This window comes from Salvelinus namaycush, unplaced genomic scaffold, assembly GCF_016432855.1.
Source record: "Salvelinus namaycush isolate Seneca unplaced genomic scaffold, SaNama_1.0 Scaffold1326, whole genome shotgun sequence".
Classification (NCBI taxonomy): Eukaryota; Metazoa; Chordata; class Actinopteri; order Salmoniformes; family Salmonidae; genus Salvelinus; species Salvelinus namaycush.
This window is the reverse complement of record NW_024058038.1, coordinates 50001-65932: the sequence shown is the minus strand read 5'-3', so window position 1 is coordinate 65932 and position 15932 is coordinate 50001. Positions and strand designations below refer to the sequence as shown.

The following is a 15932-nucleotide window of genomic DNA, read 5'->3' as shown; positions in this document are numbered from 1 at the left end:
ATTATTCTATTACCAAAACCATATTTATCCATTACCCTAAACATAAAATCATGTTCCACCCTATCAAAAGCTTTATTTAAATCTATGCTTAAAACAATTCCCCCCATCTTATCATGATTCATTTTATTTATCACATCTCTAATTGTATTAATTGTATCCGCAATATCTCTACCAGGCACACTATAATTCTGTGTAGGTGCTATAATATCATTTAAAACTTGCTTCATTCTATTTGCCAGTATCTTTGCTAAAATCTTATAATCCGAATTTAATAAACTAATTGGCCTATAATTCTCCAATTTTAATTTACTCCCCTTATTTTTATATAAAATCGTTATCAGTCCTGTCACCATAGATTCAGAAATACTATCATTATCCTCCATATATTGATAAACTTCCAATAAAATAGGTGCTAAAAAACTGGCATATATTTTATAAAACTCTGCAATTATTCCATCTACTCCAGGACTCTTATTTACTTGTAAACCCTTAATCGCATCTTTAACTTCAGTCAATGTTATCTTCCCATCACACATTTGTTTATCCTCTACATTAATTTGCACATCCACACTATCCAATATCTCCTTTACACACCCCTCATCCACCTCCCCTTTCTTAAATAAATCCTTATAAAAATTCTGCACTGTTTCTAAAACCTCTACATAATCATTGACAACTTCACCCTTTATATTTTCGATCTCTCTAATATATGTTCTCCTCTGTTTATTCTTCTCTAATCCAAGAAAAAATGAAGTACATTTCTCCCCCTCCAAAACATACTTTGCCTTACTTCTTATAATTGCACCCTTACACTTATCTATTTCATATTTAGTCAATTGTGCTTTTAATTCCAAAAACTTTCCTATATTATAATTAGGTTCACTGTCACACTTCCTCATTTCTTTATCCAATTTAGCCCTCAACTCATTTTCTTCTCTTTTCATCCTACCTCTCTTTTTCCTTGCATATCCTATACTAAAAACTTTTATTTTTTCCTTAACCTTATCCCACCATGAACACTTATCATTCTCTTTCTGCTTATCCTCCATTTCACATGCTATCAAAGATTTAAGTTGTTTCCCATATTCCTCATCTCCCAAATACCCTGCATTCATACACCATATTCCACCCCCTGTTCTTTCCTTATCTAATCCCACTGAAAATGTTAAACCTGCATGATCACTAAAAGTTGTAAAAACATACTTAATATCTTTCATAAAATTCCTTAAACCTTCTTTTACTAAAACCAGATCTATCCTCGTTTGTTTCAAATCCCCTAAAACCACCTGCCTTCTAGAAAATTCTCTTTTTTCTGGATTTTCCTCTCTCCATATATCAATTATTCCTTTTTCTAACATCATCTTCTTTAAAACCCCCCTAGATACATCACTTCTAAAAATAGCTCCTCTTGTCATATCCAGTCTATCCATTTTAACATTAAAATCCCCAACTACAATACAGTTTCCCTCACACCATTTCCCTATTTCTAAAAATAAATCTTTGCGCTCTATTTCAGTATTAGGCGCATAAATATTTATAATTCTAAAAACCATACTCATATATTCAAAATCTACAATTAAAATCCTCCCATTATTATCATTATATATCTGTTTCACATTATCCACCACATCCCTCCTCAATAAAATAGCAACCCCACTTGAATTCCCTCTGCCGTTGTTTACATAAATAAAATCCCTCCATATTTTTTTAACTTCTAAAACACATACATTATCCCAGTGCGTCTCTTGAATACATAAAATATCTGACTTCTTCATTTTTATTATTCTATTAAATTTTCCCATTGTCCTCAATCCATTTGCATTTATTGACATTATATTTACCATTCTAATAAATAATAAAATGATAAAATATAATTTCATTTTCCTCTACCTGTTATCCAGTTTCTTTCCTCTTCCACCCTTTCTCTCCCCCTCTTCCCGCCGCTTTCCTCTTCCTGTATCCTTCCCTCGTTCTTTCAATCTTTTCTCCATCCTCCGTATCCGATATCTCTTCCAAGTCCATGTTTTCCAGCCAACTCACCCTCTTGACATCCACATCCGTTGTGCTCCCCGTATTCATCTCCGTTTCTTGTATAGTCGTTGTGCTCCCCGTGCTCATCACCGTCTCTGGTATTGTCATCAACTCCATAACCCCCTCCATTTCTTCACCCCCCGAGCTACTTGTTAGTGCTGTGCCTTCCCCCAAAACCTGTGAGTCCCCCGTGCTTCCCCCCATTCCACTCCCCCCCTCCTCCTGAAAACTCCCTCTTCTTACTTCTGAGTCCATACTGCTCCCAATTTCATTTATCTTCTGGTCCTTCTTCCTTCTTCCTTCTTCCGTCTCTCCACCCTCCACCACGTCCTCTCCTCCATCTTCTTCTCCTTCTTTCGACAATACAACTGCTTCCTCGAATAGTGTTTGACTCCCCTCTCCAGCCCTAACCTCTCCACAGTTGCACTCCGCCACTCTCTTTCTGCATCCACCACAAAAATTCCTTTCCTTCTCTCCATCACATTCCCTCGCATAGTGTCCTTGATTGCCACACTTAAAACACTTAAATTCCGGGCAGTCTTTAACTATGTGCCCGGGTTGAATACACATACGACACACTCTGACCTGTTTGTCATGGATGACTCTGAAATATTCTGCTCCCTCCAACGTCTCAATTCTTGTAGAATAAGGTAATGATGTCACTTTTTCTGTGAACTTGACCTTGCAGAAACGTGTCCCGTCAACCACCTCTGTTCCTGGCCACACTCTCCTCCTTATCTCCGAGACAGCCGCCACTCCCCAGCTACTCAGCTTGCCCAGTATCACACCGTCTTCTACATATACTGGGAGATTCATGAACGACACCACCACTTCCTTCACATTAATATCTCTCGCCAGAATCTTTGTATCCTTTATTCTTAATCCATCCATTAGACGTTCTTTTCCTTTTTCATTTCTCATCGTAATTTCGTACTTCTTCTCCCCTTTCATTCGGCATCCCACCACCTCTCCACACACCTCCTTAATTGCTCTTAGTAGTTCCATTGTCGTCACCTTGTCTTCTCCTTCCAACTCAATTGCCACCGTGTATTCCTTGCCATATTTCATTTCTTCTTTATCTTCATTTTTCTTCCGTTGCGCCTTTTCGTTGTCTTTGTCCATTCCGTTTGTCTTTTCCATGTTGTCCGTCATAGTAAAAAAATGAATCCAAAAAACTCTCCCCCAAGCAGAAAAACTGCAAGGGGGAAGACTAACCAAACTTAAAACTATTCAACTGAAGAAAATAATAAATTATATTGCAAAAACCAATTAATTAACAAAAATAGCTCTCGAGCAAACACTCTCCAGCAAACACTCACTCACAGCTCAGACACTCGCACCTGTCGTCACTTCTCCAATCAGGAAATGCGTATTCAGGTAGGTAAGGCCGTATGCGAAGGAACATCTCTTGGTACACCATATAAAGTCAAAGTGAGTCTGATAAACAGACATTGCATTCTCACCAATTAGATAAGCAGCTTGAACTTTGGCTCACTCAAAAAGTGGAAGAAATTACATATACTGTAGCCATCACTTTTTAGCACAGATAGTTGGATGAAATACAAACAAACCTTGCTAACATTTCAAAGCGAGGGCACATATTTCAGCCTTGTGGGAAAAAACGGACAAATACAATGACTTCTGACAAATACATCATCAGCAACAGTTTCCCATGCAGCTATCCTACTAGCCACAATAAATACACAAAAGCTCTGGATGTTGAAAACCTATTGCATTGTTCTGTGCTAAGGAGGAACGCATGTATGGACAATTTCATATTGGAAGCGCATGACACATCATGACCGGGGGGGGGTTAGAGTGGCTTCTCAACTATCTCCTGATTGAAGTACCAGCGTGGCATAAATACAATGCTGCATTTCGCAACATAATGTTTCGACAAAATGCCAACAATGTTTTGCTACAAACAAATGTTTCCACCTTTCGATTGGTCCACAAAGTCTCTTTCACAACTGACTTCAAAGATCTCCATAAGCACAGTCGGTTGACTCAAGTCATCCTTAAGCCTGCCGCCAAGCAACGGTTTATCATTAACAAAGAAATCAGGGTAAAGCGTAAACGACCACTACCATAAATTTTGCAATCGAGATTCCCACATTTGGAAAATTCAAAAGGGGTCAGCACAGCCAGAGTGGAATGGCTGAGCCTCACACTGGGTGAACCAACTTCTTGATCATGGTATCTCTTCTGCTTAGTGGAGGGCAAGTCTCTCCAGTGCCAACATTTTCCGCTAACGGTAACCACTTTGTGTTCTGATAATATCATATCACATCGACCTGCGTTAACTTCTTGCGACTACAGGGGGTGCTGTTCCGAATTAGCATTTTGTCGTCTCCAAATTAAACTGCCTAGTACTCAATTCTTGCTCGTACAATATGCATATTATTAATTATATTGGATAGAAAACACCTTCTAGTTTCATACAACGTTGAAATGATGTCTGTGGGTGACCCAGAACTCTTTCTACAGCGAAATCCATGACAGACAGTGAAAGGTCTGAGAGCGAAGCTCTGGTTTCAGATCAGTTTTTAAGGTCTCTGTCTATCCTATGGAACGACACGAACTGCACCCGCCTTCCCCTGGATGTCAGTAACCAATGAGAAGTGGAATGGGCCTTCTAGGTAGCTCTCAGAGGTTATAAAAGACCAAGGAGTGAGAGTAGCCCCCCTTTCGACGCTCGCCCTTACGCAGGAAGGGACCTCCGGACGCCATTTTCACAGGCTCGGTTATCAACTTGAAATGTATCCGTCTGTAATTTAATTCGATATAGGACTTAGAAACATCATAAGGTAGTTAATTTAAACCGTTTTATAGCAATTTATATCCGTTTAGTGCGATTTTGAGGAATTTCTTTGTTGTGCACTCTGAAACTTTGGACACGTTTTGGGGTCCCGTTCGATCGTTAGTGGATATTTCGAAGGACAGAGGACATCTATCGACCAAAAGACGTTTATAACATAGAAAGGATACATTGCCCAAGAATATGATGGAAGAACAGCTCAAAGTAAGCAATATTTAATATGATAAATTGTTGTTCTGTCGAAATATTTTAAACGCATATTTCGCCATTTTGTTTGGTATAGCTTCACTTGGCGAACCCTGTATTGAAAAGTAAGGATAATTTTACAAATGTAAATCAGCGGTTGCATTAAGAACTAATTTGTCTTTCGATTCCTGTCAACCCTGTATTTTTTAGTCAAGTATATGATTAGCTTTCAATTAAACTAGATCACTCTGATAGATGACGTCAGACATATTGAGGCTTGATTTCCTAGTATTTTTATTGTGTAACCACGGTTTTGTATGGCTAAATATGCACCTTTTCGAACAAACTGTATATGTATGTTGTAAAATGATGTTACAGGAGTGTCATCGGAAGAATTCTGAGAAGGTTAGTGAAAAAATTAATATCTTTTGGCGGTGATTACGTTATAGCGCTCTTTGGCTGGAATCGATGCTCTGGTAACGTTTGCACATGTAGTATGCTAACTTATCGATTTATTGTGTTTTCGCTGAAAAACGCTTAGAAAATCTGAAATATGGTCTGAAATCACAAGAACTGGGTCTTTCCATTGCTATGCTTTGTCTATTTTTATGAAATGTTTTATGATGAGTAAATTGGTCATACACGTTGCTCTATCTAGTAATTCTAGTCGATTTGTGATGGTCGGTGCAATTGTAAACTGTGATTTCTACCTGAAATATGCACTTTTTTCTAACAAAAACTATCCTATACCATGAATATGTTATCAGACTGTCATCTGATGGTTTTTTTTATAGGTTATTGGCTATCAATATCTTAGTTGAGCCGAATTGGTGATAGCACCTGAAGGAGTAAGAAACTGATGGAGTTAGAATAGTGGTGTATTTTGCTAACGTGTTTAGCTAATAGATTTACATATTTTGTCTTCCCTGTAAAACATTTTAAAAATCTGAAATGGTGGCTTTATTCACAAGATCTGTATCTTTCATCTGGTGTCTTGGACTTGTGATTTAATGATATTTAGATGCTACTATCTACTTGTGAAGCTATGCTAGCTATGCTAATCAGTGTGTGGGGGGTGGGGGGTGATCCCGGATACGGGGTTGAGGTTCGGTAAAGGTTAAATGCCGTTTAGGAATGCACTTGCACACAGAGTAGTGAAAAAGTAGTTTATTTTGTTTACTAGATTATATCAGTGAACCACTAGATTCCCATCATGCAACACTGTCGAAAAAATCACCAATTACTTTTTAATATCTTAACCCATCTGATATCACAAATGTTTGCGATATGACGAAATACAATCACATTCAGACACACACACACACACAGACAAATGCATGAAACCAATTGATTTATTATCGATAACATCTCAGATTCTCTTGTGCTTTTGATTTACTCCATAAAAGAAGGGTTGTAATTCCAACATGGAAAACACAGGGCCATCAGACACCAGTCCAGTTCCACTCCTCACCAGCATTATTTCCTTTGATCATTTGAACAGGGCGAGGGAGCACAAAGCACACACAAGCTGCATTCAGTAACAATATTCTTATTTGTCTTATGCATAAAAGGCAGTTGCTCCCTGACAACACAAGGAACTTTGATCGTATTAAAAGGGCAGGGGAGACTAGCCCATAGAAGCTGCATTTAGTCAATTCAGCATCAAATGCTTACTACAAGGCAGTGTTGCTGATGAAATAATGCCACACCCCCTAGTGGACAAAAGGCTTACAGTACCTGGTATTCCCAGGCGGTCTCCCATCCAAGTACTAACCAGGCCCGACCCTGCTTAGCTTCCGAGATCAGACGAGATCGGGCGTATTCAGGCTGGTATGGCCGTAAGCAAAGGAACATCTCTTGGTACACCATATAAAGTCAAAGTGAGTCTGATAAACAGACATTGCATTCTCACCAATTAGATAAGCAGCTTGAACTTTGGCTCACTCAAAAAGTGGAAGAAATTACATATACTGTAGCCATCACTTTTTAGCACAGATAGTTGGATGAAATACAAACAAACCTTGCTAACATTTCAAAGCGAGGGCACATATTTCAGCCTTGTGGGAAAAAACGGACAAATAAGATGACTTCTGACAAATACATCATCAGCAACAGTTTCCCATGCAGCTATCCTACTAACCACAATAAATACACAAAAGAACTATCTCTTGATTGAAGTACCAGCGTGGCATAAATACAATGCTGCATTTCGCAACATAATGTTTCGACAAAATGCCAACAATGTTTTGCTACAAACAAATGTTTCCACCTTTCGATTGGTCCACAAAGTCTCTTTCACAACTGACTTCAAAGATCTCCATAAGCACAGTCGGTTGACTCAAGTCATCCTTAAGCCTGCCGCCAAGCAACGGTTTATCATTAACAAAGAAATCAGGGTAAAGCGCAAACGACCACTACCATAATTTTTGCAATCGAGATTCCCACATTTGGAAAATTCAAAAGGGGTCAGCACAGCCAGAGTGGAATGGCTGAGCCCAACACTGGGTCAACCAACTTCATTGATCACGGTATCTCTTCTGCTTAGTGGAGGGCAAGTCTCTCCAGTGCCAACATTTTCCGCTAACGGTAACCACTTTGTGTTCTGATAATATCATATCACATCGACCTGCGTTAAATGCCGTTTAGGAATGCACTTGCACACAGAGTAGTGAAAAAGTAGTTTATTTTGTTTACTAGATTATATCAGTGAACCACTAGATTCCCATCATGCAACACTGTCGAAAAAATCACCAATTACTTTTTAATATCTTAACCTATCTGATATCACAAATGTTTGCGATATGACGAAATACAATCACATTCAGACACACACACACACACAGACAAATGCATGAAACCAATTGATTTATTATCGATAACATCTCAGATTCTCTTGTGCTTTTGATTTACTCCATAAAAGAAGGGTTGTAATTCCAACATGGAAAACACAGGGCCATCAGACACCAGTCCAGTTCCACTCCTCACCAGCATTATTTCCTTTGATCATTTGAACAGGGCGAGGGAGCACAAAGCACACACAAGCTGCATTCAGTAACAATATTCTTATTTGTCTTATGCATAAAAGGCAGTTGCTCCCTGACAACACAAGGAACTTTGATCGTATTAAAAGGGCAGGGGAGACTAGCCCATAGAAGCTGCATTTAGTCAATTCAGCATCAAATGCTTACTACAAGGCAGTGTTGCTGATGAAATAATGCCACACCCCCTAGTGGACAAAAGGCTTACAGCACCTGGTATTCCCAGGCGGTCACCCATCCAAGTACTAACCAGGCCCGACCCTGCTTAGCTTCCGAGATCAGACGAGATCGGGCGTATTCAGGCTGGTATGGCCGTATGCGAAGGAACATCTCTTGGTACACCATATAAAGTCAAAGTGAGTCTGATAAACAGACATTGCATTCTCACCAATTAGATAAGCAGCTTGAACTTTGGCTCACTCCAAAAGTGGAAGAAATTACATATACTGTAGCCATCACTTTTTAGCACAGATAGTTGGATGAAATACAAACAAACCTTGCTAACATTTCAAAGCGAGGGCACATATTTCAGCCTTGTGGGAAAAAACGGACAAATACAATGACTTCTGACAAATACATCATCAGCAACAGTTTCCCATGCAGCTATCCTACTAGCCACAATAAATACACAAAAGCTCTGGATGTTGAAAACCTATTGCATTGTTCTGTGCTAAGGAGGAACGCATGTATGGACAATTTCATATTGGAAGCGCATGACACATCATGACCGGGGGGAGGGTTAGACTGGCTTCTCAACTATCTCTTGATTGAAGTACCAGCGTGGCATAAATACAATGCTGCATTTCGCAACATAATGTTTCGACAAAATGCCAACAATGTTTTGCTACAAACAAATGTTTCCACCTTTCGATTGGTCCACAAAGTCTCTTTCACAACTGACTTCAAAGATCTCCATAAGCACAGTCAGTTGACTCAAGTCATCCTCAAGCCTGCCGCCAAGCAAAGGTTTATTATTTACAAAGACATCAGAGTAAAGCGCAAACGACCACTACCATAAATTATGCAATCGAGATTCCCACATTTGGAAAATTCGCAAGGGGTCAGCCCAGCCAGAGTGCAATGGCTGAGCCCCACACTGGGTGAACCACCTTCTTGATCATGGTATCTCTTCTGCTTAGTGGAGGAAAAGTCTCTCCAGTGCCAACATTTTCCGCTAACGGTAACCACTTTGTGTTCTGATAATATCGTATCACATCGACCTGCGTTAAATGCCGTTTAGGAATGCACTTGCACACAGAGTGGTGAAAAAGTAGTTTATTTTGTTTACTAGATTATATCAGTGAACCACTAGATTCCCATCATGCAACACTGTCGAAAAAATCACCAATTACTTTTTAATATCTTAACCTATCTGATATCACAAATGTTTGCGATATGACGAAATACAATCACATTCAGACACACACACACACACAGACAAATGCATGAAACCAATTGATTTATTATCGATAACATCTCACATTCTCTTGTGCTTTTGATTTACTCCATAAAAGAAGGGTTGTAATTCCAACATGGAAAACACAGGGCCATCAGACACCAGTCCAGTTCCACTCCTCACCAGCATTATTTCCTTTGATCATTTGAACAGGGCGAGGGAGCACAAAGCACACACAAGCTGCATTCAGTAACAATATTCTTATTTGTCTTATAAATAAAAGGCAGTTGCTCCCTGACAACACAAGGAACTTTGATCGTATTAAAAGGGCAGGGGAGACTAGCCCATAGAAGCTGCATTTAGTCAATTCAGCATCAAATGCTTACTACAAGGCAGTGTTGCTGATGAAATAATGCCAAGCACCCCCTAGTGGACAAAAGGCTTACAGCACCTGGTATTCCCAGGCGGTCTCCCATCCAAGTACTAACCAGGCCCGACCCTGCTTAGCTTCCGAGATCAGACGAGATCGGGCGTATTCAGGCTGGTATGGCCGTAAGCGAAGGCACATCTCTTGGTACACCATATAAAGTCAAAGTGAGTCTGATAAACAGACATTGCATTCTCACCAATTAGATAAGCAGCTTGAACTTTGGCTCACTCCAAAAGTGGAAGAAATTACATATACTGTAGCCATCACTTTTTAGCACAGATAGTTGGATGAAATACAAACAAACCTTGCTAACATTTCAAAGCGAGGGCACATATTTCAGCCTTGTGGGAAAAAACGGACAAATACAATGACTTCTGACAAATACATCATCAGCAACAGTTTCCCATGCAGCTATCCTACTAGCCACAATAAATACACAAAAGCTCTGGATGTTGAAAACCTATTGCATTGTTCTGTGCTAAGGAGGAACGCATGTATGGACAATTTCATATTGGAAGCGCATGACACATCATGACCGGGGGGAGGGTTAGACTGGCTTCTCAACTATCTCTTGATTGAAGTACCAGCGTGGCATAAATACAATGCTGCATTTCGCAACATAATGTTTCGACAAAATGCCAACAATGTTTTGCTACAAACAAATGTTTCCACCTTTCGATTGGTCCACAAAGTCTCTTTCACAACTGACTTCAAAGATCTCCATAAGCACAGTCAGTTGACTCAAGTCATCCTCAAGCCTGCCGCCAAGCAAAGGTTTATTATTTACAAAGACATCAGAGTAAAGCGCAAACGACCACTACCATAAATTATGCAATCGAGATTCCCACATTTGGAAAATTCGCAAGGGGTCAGCACAGCCAGAGTGCAATGGCTGAGCCCCACACTGGGTGAACCACCTTCTTGATCACGGTATCTCTTCTGCTTAGTGGAGGAAAAGTCTCTCCAGTGCCAACATTTTCCGCTAACGGTAACCACTTTGTGTTCTGATAATATCGTATCACATCGACCTGCGTTAAATGCCGTTTAGGAATGCACTTGCACACAGAGTGGTGAAAAAGTAGTTTATTTTGTTTACTAGATTATATCAGTGAACCACTAGATTCCCATCATGCAACACTGTCGAAAAAATCACCAATTACTTTTTAATATCTTAACCTATCTGATATCACAAATGTTTGCGATATGACGAAATACAATCACATTCAGACACACACACACACACACACAGACAAATGCATGAAACCAATTGATTTATTATCGATAACATCTCACATTCTCTTGTGCTTTTGATTTACTCCATAAAAGAAGGGTTGTAATTCCAACATGGAAAACACAGGGCCATCAGACACCAGTCCAGTTCCACTCCTCACCAGCATTATTTCCTTTGATCATTTGAACAGGGCGAGGGAGCACAAAGCACACACAAGCTGCATTCAGTAACAATATTCTTATTTGTCTTATAAATAAAAGGCAGTTGCTCCCTGACAACACAAGGAACTTTGATCGTATTAAAAGGGCAGGGGAGACTAGCCCATAGAAGCTGCATTTAGTCAATTCAGCATCAAATGCTTACTACAAGGCAGTGTTGCTGATGAAATAATGCCAGCACCCCCTAGTGGACAAAAGGCTTACAGCACCTGGTATTCCCAGGCGGTCTCCCATCCAAGTACTAACCAGGCCCGACCCTGCTTAGCTTCCGAGATCAGACGAGATCGGGCGTATTCAGGCTGGTATGGCCGTAAGCGAAGGCACATCTCTTGGTACACCATATAAAGTCAAAGTGAGTCTGATAAACAGACATTGCATTCTCACCAATTAGATAAGCAGCTTGAACTTTGGCTCACTCCAAAAGTGGAAGAAATTACATATACTGTAGCCATCACTTTTTAGCACAGATAGTTGGATGAAATACAAACAAACCTTGCTAACATTTCAAAGCGAGGGCACATATTTCAGCCTTGTGGGAAAAAACGGACAAATACAATGACTTCTGACAAATACATCATCAGCAACAGTTTCCCATGCAGCTATCCTACTAGCCACAATAAATACACAAAAGCTCTGGATGTTGAAAACCTATTGCATTGTTCTGTGCTAAGGAGGAACGCATGTATGGACAATTTCATATTGGAAGCGCATGACACATCATGACCGGGGGGAGGGTTAGACTGGCTTCTCAACTATCTCTTGATTGAAGTACCAGCGTGGCATAAATACCATGCTGCATTTCGCAACATGATGTTTCCACAAAATGTCAACAATGTTTGGCTACAAACAAATGTTTCTACCTTTCAATTGGTCCACAAAGTGTCTTTCACAACTGACTTCAAAGATCTCCATAAGCACGGGCAATTGGCTCAAGTCATCCTCAAGCTTGCCGCCAAGCAACGGTTTGTCATTAAACAAGACATCAGGGGAGAGCGCGGACGCAGTCCCCCACTACCATAAATTATGCAATCGAGATTTCCACATTTGGGAAATTCACAGGGGTCAGCATAGCTGGCGTGCAATGGCTAAGCCTCGCCCTGGGTGAACCGCCTTTCTTGATCACGGTATCTCCCTTGCCAGGTAAGTATGAGTTATAGTCATCGGTGGAGGGCAAGTGTCTCCAGTGCCAACATTTTCGGCTAATGGTAACCACTTTGTGTTCCGATAATATCACATCACATCGACCTGCGTTAAATGCCGTTTAGGAATGCACTTGCAGACAGAGTGGTGAAAAAGTAGTTTATTTTGTTTACTAGATTATATCAGTGAACCACTAGATTCCCATCATGCAACACTGTCGAAAAAATCACCAATTACTTTTTAATATCTTAACCTATCTGATATCACAAATGTTTGCGATATGACGAAATACAATCACATTCAGACACACACACACACACACAGACAAATGCATGAAACCAATTGATTTATTATCGATAACATCTCACATTCTCTTGTGCTTTTGATTTACTCCATAAAAGAAGGGTTGTAATTCCAACATGGAAAACACAGGGCCATCAGACACCAGTCCAGTTCCACTCCTCACCAGCATTATTTCCTTTGATCATTTGAACAGGGCGAGGGAGCACAAAGCACACACAAGCTGCATTCAGTAACAATATTCTTATTTGTCTTATAAATAAAAGGCAGTTGCTCCCTGACAACACAAGGAACTTTGATCGTATTAAAAGGGCAGGGGAGACTAGCCCATAGAAGCTGCATTTAGTCAATTCAGCATCAAATGCTTACTACAAGGCAGTGTTGCTGATGAAATAATGCCACACCCCCTAGTGGACAAAAGGCTTACAGCACCTGGTATTCCGAGGCAGTCTCCCAACCAAGTACTAACCAGGCACGACCCTGCTTAGCTTCCGAGATCAGACGAGATCGGGAGTATTCAGGCTGGTATGGCCGTAAGCGAAGGCACATCTCTTGGTACACCATATAAAGTCAAAGTGAGTCTGATAAACAGACATTGCATTCTCACCAATTAGATAAGCAGCTTGAACTTTGGCTCACTCCAAAAGTGGAAGAAATTACATATACTGTAGCCATCACTTTTTAGCACAGATAGTTGGATGAAATACAAACAAACCTTGCTAACATTTCAAAGCGAGGGCACATATTTCAGCCTTGTGGGAAAAAACGGACAAATAAAATACAATCACATTCAGACACACACACACACACAGACAAATGCATGAAACCAATTGATTTATTATCGATAACATCTCAGATTCTCTTGTGCTTTTGATTTACTCCATAAAAGAAGGGTTGTAATTCCAACATGGAAAACACAGGGCCATCAGACACCAGTCCAGTTCCACTCCTCACCAGCATTATTTCCTTTGATCATTTGAACAGGGCGAGGGAGCACAGAGCACACACAAGCTGCATTCAGTAACAATATTCTTATTTGTCTTATAAATAAAAGGCAGTTGCTCCCTGACAACACAAGGAACTTTGATCGTATTAAAAGGGCAGGGGAGACTAGCCCATAGAAGCTGCATTTAGTCAATTCAGCATCAAATGCTTACTACAAGGCAGTGTTGCTGATGAAATAATGCCACACCCCCTAGTGGACAAAAGGCTTACAGCACCTGGTATTCCCAGGCGGTCTCCCATCCAAGTACTAACCAGGCCCGACCCTGCTTAGCTTCCGAGATCAGACGAGATCGGGCATATTCAGGCTGGTATGGCCGTAAGCGAAGGTAAATCTCTTGGTACACCATATAAAGTCAAAGTGAGTCTGATAAACAGACATTGCATTCTCACCAATTAGATAAGCAGCTTGAACTTTGGCTCACTCCAAAAGTGGAAGAAATTACATATACTGTAGCCATCACTTTTTAGCACAGATAGTTGGATGAAATACAAACAAACCTTGCTAACATTTCAAAGCGAGGGCACATATTTCAGCCTTGTGGGAAAAAACGGACAAATACAATGACTTCTGACAAATACATCATCAGCAACAGTTTCCCATGCAGCTATCCTACTAGCCACAATAAATACACAAAAGCTCTGGATGTTGAAAACCTATTGCATTGTTCTGTGCTAAGGAGGAACGCATGTATGGACAATTTCATATTGGAAGCGCATGACACATCATGACCGGGGGGAGGGTTAGACTGGCTTCTCAACTATCTCTTGATTGAAGTACCAGCGTGGCATAAATACAATGCTGCATTTCGCAACATAATGTTTCGACAAAATGCCAACAATGTTTTGCTACAAACAAATGTTTCCACCTTTCGATTGGTCCACAAAGTCTCTTTCACAACTGACTTCAAAGATCTCCATAAGCACAGTCAGTTGACTCAAGTCATCCTCAAGCCTGCCGCCAAGCAAAGGTTTATTATTTACAAAGACATCAGAGTAAAGCGCAAACGACCACTACCATAAATTATGCAATCGAGATTCCCACATTTGGAAAATTCGCAAGGGGTCAGCACAGCCAGAGTGCAATGGCTGAGCCCCACACTGGGTGAACCACCTTCTTGATCACGGTATCTCTTCTGCTTAGTGGAGGAAAAGTCTCTCCAGTGCCAACATTTTCCGCTAACGGTAACCACTTTGTGTTCTGATAATATCGTATCACATCGACCTGCGTTAAATGCCGTTTAGGAATGCACTTGCACACAGAGTGGTGAAAAAGTAGTTTATTTTGTTTACTAGATTATATCAGTGAACCACTAGATTCCCATCATGCAACACTGTCGAAAAAATGACCAATTACTTTTTAATATCTTAACCTATCTGATATCACAAATGTTTGCGATATGACGAAATACAATCACATTCAGACACACACACACACACTGACAAATGCATGAAACCAATTGATTTATTATCGATAACATCTCACATTCTCTTGTGCTTTTGATTTACTCCATAAAAGAAGGGTTGTAATTCCAACATGGAAAACACAGGGCCATCAGACACCAGTCCAGTTCCACTCCTCACCAGCATTATTTCCTTTGATCATTTGAACAGGGCGAGGGAGCACAAAGCACACACAAGCTGCATTCAGTAACAATATTCTTATTTGTCTTATAAATAAAAGGCAGTTGCTCCCTGACAACACAAGGAACTTTGATCGTATTAAAAGGGCAGGGGAGACTAGCCCATAGAAGCTGCATTTAGTCAATTCAGCATCAAATGCTTACTACAAGGCAGTGTTGCTGATGAAATAATGCCAACACCCCCTAGTGGACAAAAGGCTTACAGCACCTGGTATTCCGAGGCAGTCTCCCATCCAAGTACTAACCAGGCCCGACCCTGCTTAGCTTCCGAGATCAGACGAGATCGGGCGTATTCAGGCTGGTATGGCCGTAAGCGAAGGCACATCTCTTGGTACACCATATAAAGTCAAAGTGAGTCTGATAAACAGACATTGCATTCTCACCAATTAGATAAGCAGCTTGAACTTTGGCTCACTCAAAAAGTGGAAGAAATTACATATACTGTAGCCATCACTTTTTAGCACAGATAGTTGGATGAAATACAAACAAACCTTGCTAA

At 40.4% G+C, this 15932-nt stretch overlaps 8 non-coding genes and 5 pseudogenes across 8 annotated transcripts; all 13 read right to left on the bottom strand.

The window, feature by feature from the left end:
- Positions 1-4093: 4093 nt before the first annotated feature.
- On the bottom strand, positions 4094-4247 carry LOC120036420 (annotated as a pseudogene).
- A 2513-nt stretch (positions 4248-6760) lies between these two features.
- LOC120036400 lies at positions 6761-6879 on the bottom strand. The gene has a single exon (XR_005474492.1). It is a non-coding gene; the product is annotated as a 5S ribosomal RNA (ribosomal RNA).
- A 553-nt stretch (positions 6880-7432) lies between these two features.
- Positions 7433-7583, bottom strand: LOC120036423 (annotated as a pseudogene).
- A 691-nt stretch (positions 7584-8274) lies between these two features.
- Positions 8275-8393, bottom strand: LOC120036399. Its single transcript, XR_005474491.1, has one exon. It is a non-coding gene; the product is annotated as a 5S ribosomal RNA (ribosomal RNA).
- Positions 8394-9065: 672 nt separating this feature from the next.
- LOC120036406 lies at positions 9066-9215 on the bottom strand (annotated as a pseudogene).
- A 693-nt stretch (positions 9216-9908) lies between these two features.
- On the bottom strand, positions 9909-10027 carry LOC120036396. The gene has a single exon (XR_005474489.1). It is a non-coding gene; the product is annotated as a 5S ribosomal RNA (ribosomal RNA).
- A 672-nt stretch (positions 10028-10699) lies between these two features.
- LOC120036417 lies at positions 10700-10849 on the bottom strand (annotated as a pseudogene).
- Positions 10850-11545: 696 nt separating this feature from the next.
- On the bottom strand, positions 11546-11664 carry LOC120036395. Its single transcript, XR_005474488.1, has one exon. It is a non-coding gene; the product is annotated as a 5S ribosomal RNA (ribosomal RNA).
- Positions 11665-12331: 667 nt separating this feature from the next.
- Positions 12332-12496, bottom strand: LOC120036405. Its single transcript, XR_005474497.1, has one exon. It is a non-coding gene; the product is annotated as a U1 spliceosomal RNA (small nuclear RNA).
- Positions 12497-13208: 712 nt separating this feature from the next.
- On the bottom strand, positions 13209-13327 carry LOC120036404. Its single transcript, XR_005474496.1, has one exon. It is a non-coding gene; the product is annotated as a 5S ribosomal RNA (ribosomal RNA).
- A 669-nt stretch (positions 13328-13996) lies between these two features.
- On the bottom strand, positions 13997-14115 carry LOC120036398. Its single transcript, XR_005474490.1, has one exon. It is a non-coding gene; the product is annotated as a 5S ribosomal RNA (ribosomal RNA).
- Positions 14116-14787: 672 nt separating this feature from the next.
- On the bottom strand, positions 14788-14937 carry LOC120036416 (annotated as a pseudogene).
- Positions 14938-15629: 692 nt separating this feature from the next.
- LOC120036403 lies at positions 15630-15748 on the bottom strand. Its single transcript, XR_005474495.1, has one exon. It is a non-coding gene; the product is annotated as a 5S ribosomal RNA (ribosomal RNA).
- Positions 15749-15932: the final 184 nt, after the last annotated feature.